Below are 16,367 nucleotides of genomic sequence, written 5' to 3'. Positions count from 1 at the left end.
ATATTTAAATCATAATTTCAAAGCATGGGAGTAGGCATACACATTCATTCTTGGAGAATTAACCTTTAATCACAAATATCTCATCAATCACGAAGATCACAAAATGTACCACTAATAAGTTTTTATCATAATCAACATGTACCAATTATCAAGCAAGTACATTGCATAAATAGTCCATTCACTCTTTGAAATCAATAACAATTTCTTTCAAAAATGTCTACTAATAAATATATAGCATTAATTAATTATATATATATATATATATATATATATATATATATTATTTCAATTATTAAATATATTAAACTATCACCCTCCAAAACCTTTAACCTATTTATAGTACCTATACTGCGTAAATATCCTTCACCATGGTTTCATAGTTCATTACATTAATAAACAACTACTAACATAGTTGATGCTACACTACTAAGCAACTACTAATCACCCGTATAATGTTTGTTGGCTAACAAGATGATTCAAACTAGTCAATTATACGTCTATAATTTAGTGTAATGCCATTATATCAATGTTTAATTATATTAATTTTATAATTATCTACACAATTAACTTAGAAAATCTTGAAAACCGATTTAGAAAGTAGATCTGAAAACAAATAATGAAACTATATCAATTTTATATAAAAATAATTTATAAATCTTGAAAATCAATTTAGAAAGTAGATCTGAAAACAAATAATGAAAGTATACCAATTTAATATAAAAAATATTTTTTAATCAAAATGTATATAATTCCAATTTTAGATAAAATTTAATTTTTAATCAAAATATATATAGGATTTTTTAATGTTATCTTAATATACATTATAAATAAAACACTTCATTTTTTGATAAAATAAAAAATATATATATTAAAAATTATAAAAAATTATCAAAACGAATTTACGAAAAAACTCTATGAATTAATACATATGTTTTTGTGTTGATTTTAATATATGTTCATTTATATATTATTATTTTTTGTAATTTTGGTAGAAATTTTCTTTTCATTATCATCAAAAATAGGAAGATTACATCCATATACTAAATGGTTAGGTGGTTTCAACATTCCCAGTGAGAAACCAAGTCTGTTGGCTACCTAACTGCATGCTAAGTCATCAAAAAACAAAATAGAATACTTTTATCCATCCATGCTAAAAAATTCTAATTGTCCTTAAACTACCTGACATCTAAATACCCGTATACATACTGAAGGTACTGAAAAGGCACAAACTACTGCATATACTAATAAGTAAGAGGGAAGTGATATGCAAGATGACTCGTCATATGCTGAGTCAATTAGAGCCAGATCCTTCACACTTGACCCGAGAAGTTTAGATTGTGGAATGCATGGGATATGCCTCTCGATATGGCTAAGGCGATTGCTTTGTTGCTATAACTAAAATTTGATTTGCTGAAAATCTTTGCTATAGTCTGGTGAAGCCTGAGTAGTTGTGGCCAATCCTAGGGGGATTTATTCCAGGGCTTTAACTACTAGGCCCTTTAACAACCAATACAAGTGCACAACCTACTTATACTGAGAAACCCGACCCTAAGAATGCCCCAGATCAGGCACGAGGGTCTGCCCATCTTCTAATTCAAGGTCCAATAGTCCCGCTATCTCATTTAACTCTGCTTCCCATTTGGCGAAGAGTTGACGAACCAAGGTCGAGCCTATGTGATACGTAGTAGCTACTTCTTCAATAATCCTCGAGGTGGAATTGCATCCACGTTATTTACCAAAATATGTGTTGGGATTGTTGGAGGCACTGACCGAATTGATCTTCTTTCCATGCCTACAAGTGCCTCAAATGGTCCGTCCTCTTCCCGAAGTCGCTCGGGCCATGATGCAGCGCTGATGACACATATGAAACAAATTGAAACCGACAAAGTGATGCCTAGCGTATTGACTTGAAACGAGCTATAATTCAAGAGTAGAGTGCTACTAGGGGTCACACTTGAGAGGACCTGTCAAGGTAATTGATGGTGAGAACCACAACCCATACAAAACCCAATAGTGGCCCCAATTGTGGCCCCGTAGCCTTACAAAGAAGGTGGTCCAATGTTCAAAACCAAAAGTCCAACAATAATCAAATTGGCTGAGGGTAGAATGACGAGCCAAACAATTATTTCATAGAAAATTGAGAATATTTGGGCCACAGCCACAAAATTCCTGAGTAGAAATAGGGATGGGTTGCCCATAATACAACCATAGTGACCGTAAGCAGCTCGTCGAGCACCCATATGAGCCAACAAAATCCATAAAGCACAAATACATGAATAAATAAAACGAGCCATCCTTCAAGAAATTCAAAGACAACCATACCCATTTCGAGAAAATACATTTTCTCATAATACATTTCCAAAACCATTTCAATATATATTTATTAATATTATAAAAACATAATTATTGAAAATGTTAATTTTAACATATATTTATTAGAATTATAAAAATATATGTTACTAAATGTTTTGGAAAAACCTGTTGAGTGGTTGTCATATTATTGTAGGGCTTGGTAATGCAATTATATGTATGAGGCATTTGTATTATATTTGTGTGTATTACAATATCCCAACTGGGAGCAATGATACTCAAAATGATAGTATTGAATTTAGAGATGCTTTAGTAATATAATAAAATATTGGAGTATTTGATATAATTATAAAAATTTGTACATCACTAATACAAAAAAGATAATATTGAATTTAAAGATTCTATAGTATTATAATGAAAAATGAATTTAAAAATTCTGTAATATTATAATGAAAAATAAATTTAAAGATTCTGTAGTATTATAATGAAATCTTATGATACAATTTAGTACTTAATTATTACAAAAACAAATTCATAGACATTCATAATATTCACGAATTTAAGAATTAAACGAGATTTGAAAGATTCACTAGACATAACATACTTAAAAGAGATAAATTAAAATAAAAAATTGGATAGCCTAAATGGTCCCTATCGTGCAAGGACAGGACATAGCTTTTCACCAATTTAACATAAACCAGACCTGAAATCAGCCACTCGGCATTATAAAAATGGTCGTCAATAACCACACAAATCATTTGATTTATTATATTATTTTGAAATGTAGTTAGTGATATATAATCATATTAGTTACTTATTTTAATGTTATTGATACGTGATCCTTTAAAACAGGACAATATTTCAATTAAAATAATTTATTATTTCAAGTGATTTTTAAAATGATAAATTCTCTATAAAATATTTCTTAAATTTACATTTTCAGGTGTTTCTAAATTATTAATTGGTTTCTTTTTATTTGATGTGCAAATAAACTTTTGGTTAATTAAAAAAATTTGGATCATATTTTATGTGGAAAAAATTCATGGCAATGCTTCCAATATAAAATAAGTAAAATTATTTTAATATGAGTGAGAGTGAGGCCACTGAATTAAGGATGCTTAAAAATCGAATCAGCGAGTACGTATCACGTCAAAATCATGACATCCAAATAATAACTCCCTCGGTTAGCAAATAAGTAAATAAAATATTATTTCAGTTGAGGTTGACTACTACCCGTATTATTATCTAATTGGTATTTATTAATCTACATGTTACATTTATATTATATAATACATGGTTCCATCAAGAGAGAGACTTAAATCTAAATTAATAATAATTATTAATTTAGAGCTTGCAGTCACTATGATGTCCCAATAGACATTGTGTATCAATCACCAACATTCATATTATAAATATAATGACGTCAACCTTGTTCATTGGTGGAAATATTATAATATAATGACGCCAACCTTGTTCATGGGTATAAAAGATTGACATCAACGTATCTTAAATTAGGTTGAAAGTTTTCTTAAAAAGTATTTTCAAAGTGTTGCACTTGAAAACATCAAATTATTTTAATAGAGTTTAATAGAAATATATAAAGGTTTCAATTCATTATTATGACATGTCAAGCCTTTCCATTACGAAACTAGGTCACATAATACAAAACTGAATGAGAATTCAGATATAATTAATGCCATCTGTATCGTAAAATAACTTTGCAGTATAAACGATATTATATTGTAATGGTTATTTCACTTTACCATTTTTGTCTGTACTAATTAACGTATGTATATACCTGTTTTTTTTTTTTTTTCAATTATAGAATATGAAAAAAAGGGGAGCTTTAACCATTTTTAAATTTATTTATTTAAACAATTTTATAAAACTATTTCTTTGATCCATTTTAAAATAGAGTGTAATCATGTTAATGTGTTATATTGAGATTTTATCCAAATGTTATGATATTTTGGTTTTTTTCATTTTTTTTAATATTATTATTTATATTTATTTGTAAAAATCGTGGAAGTATTGGTTGGGAATTAAAGCTGGTCATAAAATGTAAATGTTAATATATTGTTGTGAATAAATATTATTTCACTTATTTGCTATTTACTCTAAAATTTCAAGAAGCAATTAGAACTAGTTATGGTCCAAGAAGAGACACAAACAAAGAAAAATAAAATATTCAATCTTTCAAGATGATATTCCTCATCACTATAATGATCATATTCAATCTTTCAAGATGATATTCCTCATCACCATAATGATCATGATTCGAGAGAAATGTCATGGGTAGAAGATGAATTAGAAAACAAGATTGTAGGAGAGAAAAGCAATGTGCAAAAAGAAACAAATTTCGAATGAGAGGAAAAGAGTACAGTTGTGTGAATAAATATTCATCCCAACTTAGTAGGACGATGCTAAGGGCATGAGGAGGTGACTATAAAATATTTAGTCATTGGATTTAGAACAATAAAGGAGCCTAGGGCTCGAGGGGTTACCGAAATAGTAGTTCACTGGTTAGGAAGAGAATGGCTACTCCTATCATATTTCCAAAGATTCATATAAGTGTTGGTTATCTGATTACATTGCAATGAGTGTGTGTAACAAGTTTTTCTTATGATGCTATATAGGAAGTAAAAGTAGTTATAACATCTATTGTATGCAAGTGTGTGGTTGTATCACACAAATTTTAACCTATGATATTTAATTTTAAGGGTGTGACCAGGTGAGTTTGAAGAAGAGTTTGTGTATGAATATATATATATATATATATATATATATATATATATAATATATATAATATATATATATATATAAGAAAATAGAATATACTTATGGCATGGTTAGAAAGACTTAGTTAACTCCAAGATAAAGCACCAAGTTATCCCCATTTAGTCCCAACCAAGTGACAAGCTTAGTCACCAGGTTTGGCGAATTTGAACGAATAAGTTCAAAATTCACTGAACTTCAAACGAAAATAAACTTGTTCATTCAAGTTCGCCGAATTTTATGGCGAACTCGAACTTCATCATGAACGTGAATTTCATGGCGAACAAATTCGTTTAGGGTTCGATTAAATTCGTTTAGGGTTCAAATAAATTCGTTTAGGTTTGAATTGTTATGCTGTTTTAAATAAATTTACAAAACAATTGTGGGCCCGTTTTACCAAATCAACTGCAATCTGTGGGTTTCATTGTTAGCTAGAGGGTTAAACGATAGTTTCATTGTTTGCACCGTGCAAAGGGTTTCATTCTTCGTCGGAGGGTCCAGTCTACAGAGTCCAGGCTACCACGGTCCAGTGAGCACCGATGACCGTTGACCAGTCCGCTATCCTCTGCAAATTCTTACCAGAAAGTTTTAGAGTTACCTTTTTGCCGGAGGGTTTCATTTCATAAGACAGTGAGCAACATACTAATACACCAACACATCTCTTGATTGAGGACTCTTGCTACCTCAGGCTCTTAGGCTTCAACATTCAGCTCGGCTTTGAACTTGTAGTTGTAAGTTTATAAATTTACGCCATCATACTAGCCTGAGTTATAACTTATGTAAGAGCATTTTTCATCATTCCACATCTATATATAAGCCTCAAACACCATCTTCAAACTAGCGTTTAGTGCTTCCTTACCAAGCTTTGAGGTGGGCTCACTCCACTGGTCACATTACAGGTTGCTGTGTGAAAATGTATATGCTTAACAAAATACCCAAACAATCAATTCATTATCTCCAGTCTAGTTAGAGAAGGCTCAGACTGATCTACTGTTTCCCTCGGAGAGGTCAGCGAACTGTTGGACACTTTTGCAAATTGCAATACAAATCCTGAGCCATTACTCTAGTCTCTGTCCGAGTGTATACTTACAACTTATAAGGTTCAACCACTGTTTGTCCATGTTATAAACTTCTACCAGATTTCTTTATTTCTCACCAGTGTAAAATGTGTGTACCTTTGACATCTATGCATTCTCTGTGGCAACGTTTATGCCAGCTATTGTCGAATCCTTCCACTCCTATCAGCTCCAAGAGTTTCACTTTGATGAGCTTAGTGCCTTTTTAAGTGCCTCCAAGTCCTGCTTGACTCCCCTTTCAATCCTAAAGAACTTTTGTTGAAACTTGTCAGTATTGACCCACTTCTTGACTCTGTAAGCTGCAAATTTCTCAAGTCTAGGTGACTGTTGTCCTAATGTTTTTTCACTAAATAACTCAAAACGTAATTTATTTAAAAGCAGAAAATTGAGTTTCTGAAGTTTGAACATTGTATCAATCACACAACAGCTGTAAAATTGAACAGCGGAAGAAATGACACACATACACAGGGATTTCTCCTTCTAATAAGCTTTTCATTCATTTGATAAAAGTTTACAAGGTGATCCTGTAGCCTTCTTTTAATCCGTAGTTATATGGTCATTAAATCTTTTAGATCTGAAGTGTATGGCCTGTGTAAGAAAAGAAAAAGCTACAACAGTACAGCCTGCTCTTTTCTGCCTGTTTTGAATCACTCTTCCTTCCTCTAACTTATATCATTAACTTCCTCCTTTTCTGCTGAAGTGTGGCCCAGAAATAGCCTCAAACTTGGCCTTCAATAGTCTCAAAGATGGCCAAAATAGGCCTTAGAAAGAGGGCCGAAACTGAGCCTCAGAATTGGTCTAAATTTGCTTGAACTGATAATTTTTTTTATATAAAATATAGTTTCAAATTTTCATAATTTAATTCCACAAAAAAAAAACTAATGAAAATGTAAATTCAGAAATAATTGCAAACATTTCGGACTTCAAGCCTTCACCAGTTTTCAACAATTAGAGGTTCAGAACCTTCAAATTTCAATGGCACCCCCAAAATCAACTGTTGTAGCTTGGAATTTTGTCAAAAAAGATGGTTGTAATCTTTCATGTCAGCTTTGTGGACATAACTTCATTGGGACTGTAACTAGAGTAGTGGATCACCTTCTCGGTATTAGCAATAGAAGTGGAGGTGGTGTTGAAGCCTGCACTATGATCACTGATGAAAAAAAATCCACAGTGCAGAAAGACCATTCCAATTCATAGATGCAAAAGGAGGAAAGGGTAAATAAGAGGCAGCAAATTGAGAAGGAGATTTCCATGTCTTCCTCCAACACCATTAATTCAATCTCAAACATTGGTGGACCAAGTTCTACTCAAGAAAAAAGAAGTGGAACCAAAACATTAAATCAATTCTGGAAACCTGTTGAGAAACAAGAAGTTGATGATGCTGTTGCAGAATTCTTTTATGCATGTGCAATTCCCTTTAATGTGGCGAGGAGTCCATATTTTAAAAATGTAATTAAAAAGGCAATTGATTTTTGGAAGGGCAATGTTCCTCCTGGATCCGAAGCTTTAAGGACAACTTTGCTAAAGAAAGAAAAAGACAGAGTGACAGGAAAGTTTGCTGATATTAAAGAGCCTTGGAAGCTTACAGGATGCACAATTTTGAGTGATGGTTGGTCAGATTTGTGTCATCACCCATTGATCAATGTGCTTGTTTATTGTCCTCATGGGGTACTTTTCTTGAAGGCAATAAATGCAATGGATCGATTGAAGACATTAGAATTTATTTTTGGAATTTTGGATGAAGCGATTCGAGAGGTTGGGGTGGAAAATGTTTTCCATGTTATTACAGATAATGCATCAAATTGTGTTGGTGCAGGGAAGCTGATTATGGAAAAGTATAATCAGATTTATTGGACCCCTTGTGCAGCTCACTGCTTGGATTTAATGTTTCATGACTTAGCCAAATTTCCTTGGGTCAATGAGACAATCTGAAGAGCCAAAATAATTTCAAACTTCATCATCAACCATTGTCTCACTTTGAGCATATATAGGAAGAATGCATCAAAAGGGTTGTTGAGGCCTTGTGATATAAGGTTTGCCACTTTTTATATTACTTTGAAAAGAGTTGTTGAGGAAAAAGCGAGCCTAAGAGTTGTTTTTTGCAACACTGAGTGGGAGAGATCTACCCTTTCAAAAGAAACTAAGGGGGAAAATGTTGAACAAATAGTGCTCAATAATGGATTTTGTGAAAATGCAAACAAGGTTTTAAAAATTTATGGCCCAATTGTTAATGTGCTCCGCATGGTTGATGGTGACAAACCTTCTATGGGTTTTGTTTATGAAAGCATTGATCGTTGTAAAGAGACCATTGCAACTACTTTTAATAATGTGGACGCTGATTACAAGGATATATGGGATTTAATTGATCAAGGATGGAAGATGATGCATAGTCCATTACATGCAGCAACATGTTATTTGGACCCTAGATTGTTTGGGTTACCAAGACATACGTATGAAGAAATAATGAATGGACTTATCTAGTCTATTGAGAAGCTAAATCCAAATCCAGAAATTGCAGGTTTGATCAGAAGTCGGTTGAGGGCATACAGGTTAGAAGAAGGGTTATTTGGAACACAATCAACAAAGTATGATAGGAGCAGAAGTGATCCAGCAGTATGGTGGGAATTTTATGGTTCAGGGGCACCAGAATTGCAAAATTTTGCAATTCGTATCTTAAGCCAGGGATCAAGTGCATCATCATGTTAAAGGAATTGGAGTTTCTTTGACCACATTCATTCCAAGAAAAGAAATAGATTGTTATCTGGAAAATTAGAAGATCTTGTTTATGTTCGTAGTAACTTGCAGTTGGCATTGAAGAATGTGGCTAAAGAGTCATCCAATTCCTCTATTCCATGGATCGATCATGTTCCAAATGCATCAACGGATGATGCTGATTTGTACATTGATAGTGACATTGACAGGGAATTGCCGGATGAATTTGATGCTGAAGCATATAGAAAATTCACAACTCCTATTGCTCTTGATGACATAGAACCTTTTGATATAACAAGTGGGCCACAGGAACATCAAGAATAAAACTTGTGTTCCTGTTTTAGATTTCTAGTTTACTTTTTGCATGAAATTTTTTCTAAAACTGCCAAGCTACTTTAAAGTTTAAACTTTCGAGCTTATATATAATTATATTTTGATATATTAAGGAATGAATTGCTCTCATTATTGGCTTACTTCATGGTTTACTGCTCACTATCATAAATGAAAATAGTTCTGAAAACATATCAGAGGCTTAAGTTTATTTCCACTGTTTGCTTGCTTCAATCTAACCTGAAAAGGAGTGGTGATTTTAGGACTACTTTCAGCACATGGTATTAAAGTTCAATGCTTTCATAAAGGCTCTCGGCATTGGTTAATGTTCAATTTAGTTGTTTTATGATTTCATAAGAAGAATACTACACAGTAATCATATGAAAATTCTGAACTGTGTTTAGTTAATTAACTGAATTTGAGCCACTGTATTTGCAGAGATTCTTTATTCATTTTCTGAGTTTGAACTTCAGAGTTTTGTAGTGATCTTTTGTCTCCTAGGCCATGGGCATTTTTAATTGTACTCTTTCTTTTTGAAGGCTGAAAATCATTGGAAATCTGAAGCATATAATTTGGAGGATAATTAAAATAAAAATTAACATAAAAGGGCTTGAAAATGACCAAAATTGATCACACATAGTTTATAAAATTTAATAAATTTTCTAGCTTCTGTTCTCTTTCTAAGCCATCACCTTTTATGGACTGATCTACCTTGGCTGTGGGGTTTTCTTGGGGGTCTCGCATATGGTTGTTTGTCGCTGAAGTAACACACAGTGATCATAAAAAAAGTTGACAAATGTTTTGGCTCTTATCTCTTGAAACCTTGGTGAATTTTATGTAACTGTCTTGTATTCTCTGAGTCGATTGTAACCTATAGCAATCTGATCTAACATTACAGTGGTAACTTTACTCTGCTTCTGGCACTAAAATTGGATCCTAAGCATTGGCATTTTCCTTTGCATCTTGGACATGACCTTATGGACTGATCTCATCATTAAGTGACTGGTATATACTTGTAAGTTTGTAACTTGGTAATAAGCTACAGAGGCTAGAAAATTTATTTGAATTTGACTTTAAAGAATTATATATATATATATATATACATTTTTTTTTTCAAATTTCTATATGTCAAACTTTATCGACAAAATTTTAGTTGTTGAACTTTATTCGAATTTCAAGGTCGCCAAACTCGAATTCGAACACGAACCTAGTGACTTAGGTGACAAGTCCTCCACGAAGTACAAATGTTCAGAAACCCAATCGCCAATAACATTGAAATCTATTCCCTATCCACTAGGATTGTCCATAATTATATATGTACATACTAGTATAAATGTAATTGCAATAAAACATGAAAATGAAGTGTATAAGAGAAACAAAATCTCAAAAGAAAAGAATACACAATAGAGAAGAATTATGTCTAAAATAAAACACAGAGAGTGTTTAACATGCTTAGATCCGTATTAGAGGGAGGTAAGTTCTAGGGGGTAAGAGATAAGACCTCAATACTAGGATTTCAAGATCTGTTCCTACATTAAATAGTTAAAACCACTGTCAAAGCTTTTAGAGAGAGAAACTTTGAAACTAATTTTTATTTTTCCTCATTTCCAGGAGTTCATCACACTTTTTATGGAAGCAACTTGTAATGGCCAACATAGTTTCCATGTGTGCAACCTACATCGCCATTGTTTATCTTAACGGTAAGTCCGATGACCCACAACATTAGAATTTTTAACCAATGTAATCCAATATTCTTGTAACTTCTCAAATGAGAATGCTTTTCTATTTATAGGAGATGATTTCAAAGTAGCAATAGACTATGACATATCCAAGTTCAGGGCCATTTATATGGATTCAACAAAACAACCTGTAACAGATTGCTCCCAAAAGTACAAAGTAAGAAGTTGGGGTAGATAACTAAAGTTCTTTACCATGTGAAAAGTCCAAATCAAGAATTGACTGGACGATATCACCAATTGATTGTTACAATACATTATCATCATGATATCATTGTTTAGGGAGGCATACCAATACTCAACTTATAAGTCATTTCACATGTATATGATAAAAGTCATGTCCATTGATTACATATAGTGGACTCATGCTAGAATGAATTTTTGCATGACTGTAGGTGTCATACTTTGCTTATCTTGTATGAATCCTGAAATTAGAGCCAAATGAATGAATCTAGATCTCGGGTCTTCTACCTTATCACTCAATTGTACAAATCTAACCATGTGAATACATGTTTTTGAGTTGAACATGGTACACACCATGTAATTACCAACCAATGATGAAAAGCATTAATGGATGTGAGAGGAACCATTGATAATGACAATGTCCCTCAAGGTACTAAGTGAAGTCTATGAGATGTGAACAAATGAGTTGAAGTCGAACAACTCACAAAATCTTCCTATTGAAGGGAAATGATGAGAACCTGATGTCGAAAGCAAAGATATTTTCCATTGAGGTATCCTAGTTCGAAGGAACTGAAGGGATTTTCTAAGTCAAACTCCTAGATAATGTGTTGATGTCAATAGGAAGAAACCCATCATGGGAGGGCCTTAATATATCCCACATCAGCAACACAAAATGTGTATTAATATTTGTGATAGAATGTGATGATTCAGAGTTAGTTTAGGGGTGGGAGACATGAAATCAGGCTTAAGGTATTGTACAAGATGTCAACTAAGGATAGACATCTCTTGAACATATCAACGACACTCATATGGAGTTGGCAGCATTGACTCGAAGACCCATTATGAAGGATTTAAATGAGGTGAGATCAACATAGAGGAAAGTAGATTCTAGACCCCAAATTAGTCCCAGAGGTGAAAGAGTGTTATGTTCAAGAATGACTCACTGCCATAACTAGGTTTCATGCATTATTTCCCTAATTCCCCACCATTTATGGCAAGCACCTCTTTATTTTTGACAAGCTTCAGGAGGATCACATATCCTTGATCTATAAGTTCATTCTTCGGATGAATCCTTTTGAGTATTTTCAAAAAAACTTGAGAAGGAGTGGTTCGGTCTCATCATGCTTGACGAGACCTACGTTGTTGATGTTTTTACGAGTACAGCGAAGGCATAACTAAACTTATTTTTCATGTTTATAGAGTTTAAAAAAAAGGCCAAAAATAAAACTCCAAGAGGTTCCTTTTCATAAATTTATTCCCTTGGGCCTAAAAATACATAAAATAATATTGAGGAGAAACTTTTATCCATGTTTGACTAAAGTATTCCTTTTTTGTAAATAGCCCATCTAGTCCAAAAAAGTCTTAAACTCATACTAGGCATATGTCCATTCATTTACTTTATTTAGTTCGAAAGAGACAAGTTCTTTACAATCTTTTCATGTTTTTGGGAATGTCAAAATATGTTAAGGAAGACTCCTCCTAGAGGAATGAGTGTTATAAATGGTAGGTAATAGTTTCGCTATGATGTAACTACTAAAAAATTATAGAGGTTTGGAGGCGGGCTAATAATACCACTCATTTCAATGGTTCCTCTAGGAAAGGGTAAAACACCAAGTGAAAGTGAATGATCGGCCAAGAATATGATGACGATGGAGAGGGAAAACCAAGGCTCATCTTGCAGAAACAGGTTGATAGAAAGTGGAAATCATGAGGGAGAATGTGTGAAATCCTTTAGGGGTTTCCTTTTTCATAAAATATTAACGAGCCTGAAAAAGTTATAAATGTATGCTCAATAACTTATTCTCCTGTATTTGCAAGATCAAGGAAGGACAAAGATTAAGCTCGGAATAGAAATTTTTTTGGTTGAGAGTTGTTTCATTTTTACACAAGCTTGAAACAAGAAAGATCATGCTAGATATTTGTTTCATTTTTACACAAGATTGAAACAAATAAAAAGTATGCTTAAGATAAGTAAATTACCCCTAGCATAACAGTAGAGGCATGCCCCCTTGAGCTTAGTTTCATCTAGCAACGCTTCCTATAGAGTCATATAGATTGTTAGTTACTGATATAATATGTTCACAAGGAAAGCAAGGAAGAGAAGCATGTGATACAGAAGGATGAAATGAAGGTGCCATAGAAAAAGACTATGTTCATAGGTTTGTTTCATTTTTATGTGAGATTGAAACATAGAAGAAATTATGCTCGTGCTAACTTGTTTCATTTTTTAATGAGCTTGACATAGGAAAAGAGCTATTCTCATGGAGACCTGTTTCATTTTTTAACGAGCTTAAAACAACAAAAGAACTCTGCTAATAGTAACATATTTCTTTTTTTAACAAGCTTGACATAATTAAATAACTATTCTCATGATGAATTGTTCATTTTTTAACGATCTTGACACATCAAAAGAGCTATGCTCATGGAACTATTTATCTTAATCATGGATCCCAAGAGGAAAAGGCTCTGGAAGGAATACATATAAAGGGCTTGATCATGCCTTCCAAAAGGGATTGATAAAACGAAAGAACAATTCTCTGGTGGGAAGACATATCAACGAGTCCAATAGTAATAGAAGTCGAGAAAACAGTGAGAGGCTCTTCTTCGTCAGTAGGTGCAGGAATGGAACATGTTGCCACATAATTAACTTGTAGCGAGGGGGATACCACTTGCATATTAGGAATGTTTAGGGAACTTATATGGTTAACACTGAGATCAAGGCCAATGAATGAAATCTGGTCAATAATCACATTTTTTCCATTATGCAGGAAAGATATCACTCAAAAGAGTGTGGATACAACAAAATTCATGGCATAAAGATAGTTCTGTCCAAGAAGTAAATTGAAATCCAAGTGGTTTTGAACTACAATAACATCAAGACAAACATTTTTTTCTTCCAAGGTAATAGCGGGTTGAGGAAGGATCCCTAAATGTTTATTATTTGTTTTGCTAAAATCCAATAGGTTATTAAGTAATGGAAATAAGCAGAGGAGAGGCTAAAGCTTAATGCGATATATGTTCTTACCACAAGACTTCACCATGATTTGGAAGTGCATGTAAGAAGGGAGATGAGGCTCTGTTAATTGATTCCAATGAAAGACAATGACCTCATTAATTGGAGGAGGTTCCATGAGAATGGAAGAAATGACCCCTCGTTCAGTGGGATCTGAAGTAACAAGAAGCATATGAGTGGTATGAAATTCACTCTCTAAATGAAGAGAACGATCGAGTGAAGTTGGAGTCAGATAAATCACTTCATCAACTAATGAAGGATTGGAGAAAATTTTATGGTAACTAGTTGGAAGTTGTTGTTGAGAAATAGTAATGCTTTCCAACAATTTTAAGGCTTCATCCTTATGAGGGAAAAGGTGAAATTGATGACTCCCTTGACATAATCTACAAGGAGACTAAAATTTACCCTTTTTCATAGTAACTTTATTATCACTAGTTGTTGTTTTGTCATCATCATTATTATGTGGAACCTATGGTTGTAGACAAACTTATCTTCCCTAGGCCTAGTGGACTGACCTAGAACAACAAAAAGAAAAAGGGACTAATGTTTTCCTTAAAGCAAATAGATAACGGGATGAAGCCTACATAGAATATTTTGTATGCTTCACTCCTTCCTTGCCTTGAATGGTACAATCCTAGCTTCAATCGTTATTATTAGAACCTGCAAAGTCATATAACACAAGCCAATATCCAAAAAACCTATGTAGCATCACCTAATCACTTTATTCAATAGATAAACATGGTATTGAAATATATGAAACCATAAAATAATATATAAGAAAAAAAGAACTCTTTGCATTAGTCGAAATGGAGTGATTTCCAACCAAAATAAATGTTGATCCTGTTAAATAGCTCCTCCAAGTTGTCTTGTCCTTTCCTTGTCACAAAGTGCACCTCTAATAACCATAATGCATGTAAATATATCTCTCACATCAGCATCATAAGGGTAGAATCACTCTCAAAAGCCAACCCCTTGCTTATGGATGGTAGTAAATATATAGGTGAAGGAGGTAGTTCATGAATTCTTATCCTTTTACCAATTAGGGGTTGAGATCCACTCTTGATGGGAGGATGAGGTCAACGGATAAGGGATGAAAACTCAAGGTAGGATAGGATAGTGTTTGAGACTTTTATTTTAGTTAAATGGTTACAATAGATCCTAGAAGCCTCTGGAAGAATAGGCTTCGGGATTCTCTCTCATTTCTAGAATCAACGCGCCCCCAACACTGAGCAACCTGCTCATGATCAACTCAGGTGAAAAGTAGAGAAACCTAGTTGTCAACGTTGTCTACTAAGTGGACAGGGAGCGTGGGTCCTTAAAATTATTGAAAAAAGGTGCTTTCAGGAAGAAACGATGGGATTATAATTACTCCTTCTTAGGGGTTTGTTCAAGGATAAAAAGAATGAGGTCAAAGGATGTTGATTGATCCAATTGAAGTCCTATTGATCAGATGTGAGAAAATCACCTATAACAGATTTCCCCCTAAAGAGAAATGTCAGAAATGATAGCTAATGACTGAAATGCTTTACCTTGTGACAATTCAGAATCAAGAATAACCAGTGAGATCGTCATCTGTTACAATACATTTACATCAACATATGTTTACTTAGGGAGGCATACCCATACTCAGCACATAAGCTAACATTGCATGTAAAATGATCAAAAGAGACGTACACAGATGAAATGATGGTGGAATCATGGCTCGATAACTCTGTATATAATGATATCCATCATACATTGTGATCTTGTATTACTCTTGAAATCACAGCCCAGATGGATGAAACCAGATCTGGGGTCTTCTATCTCATTCACACAACTAATAAATGTACGAGTCTAACCATGTGAACCAATGAGCTGGAGTCAAAACTGATAGAAACCATTTAATTACTGACCAATGATGTAAGTCGTTAACAAACACAAGAGAAACTATCGATAATGTTGAGGCTCAAAAGATACTCTAGTATAATCTGTATGGTGTGAATAAACGATTTGATGTCACAGAATCTTTTGGTCGAAGGCCGATGATGTAAACTTGTCCCTGAGAGTGAGGAAACTTTCTATTGATGTATGTAAGCACCAAGGTACCAAGGGGTGTTTCTAGGTCAACTTCCTGGATAATGAGTTGATGTCACCAGGAAGAGACCCATTGAAGGAGGGCCTCGATGTATCCCCCATCAACGACATGAAATGGGTATGATGTTTTGAGAGAGAATGACCAGAGTGATGTTGATA

Source organism: Pinus tabuliformis, chromosome 6 (assembly GCF_031772625.1).
Source record: "Pinus tabuliformis cultivar Carrire ecotype Pingquan chromosome 6, CPIR1, whole genome shotgun sequence".
NCBI lineage: Eukaryota > Viridiplantae > Streptophyta > Pinopsida > Pinales > Pinaceae > Pinus > Pinus tabuliformis.
This window is presented reverse-complemented; position numbering follows the sequence as displayed.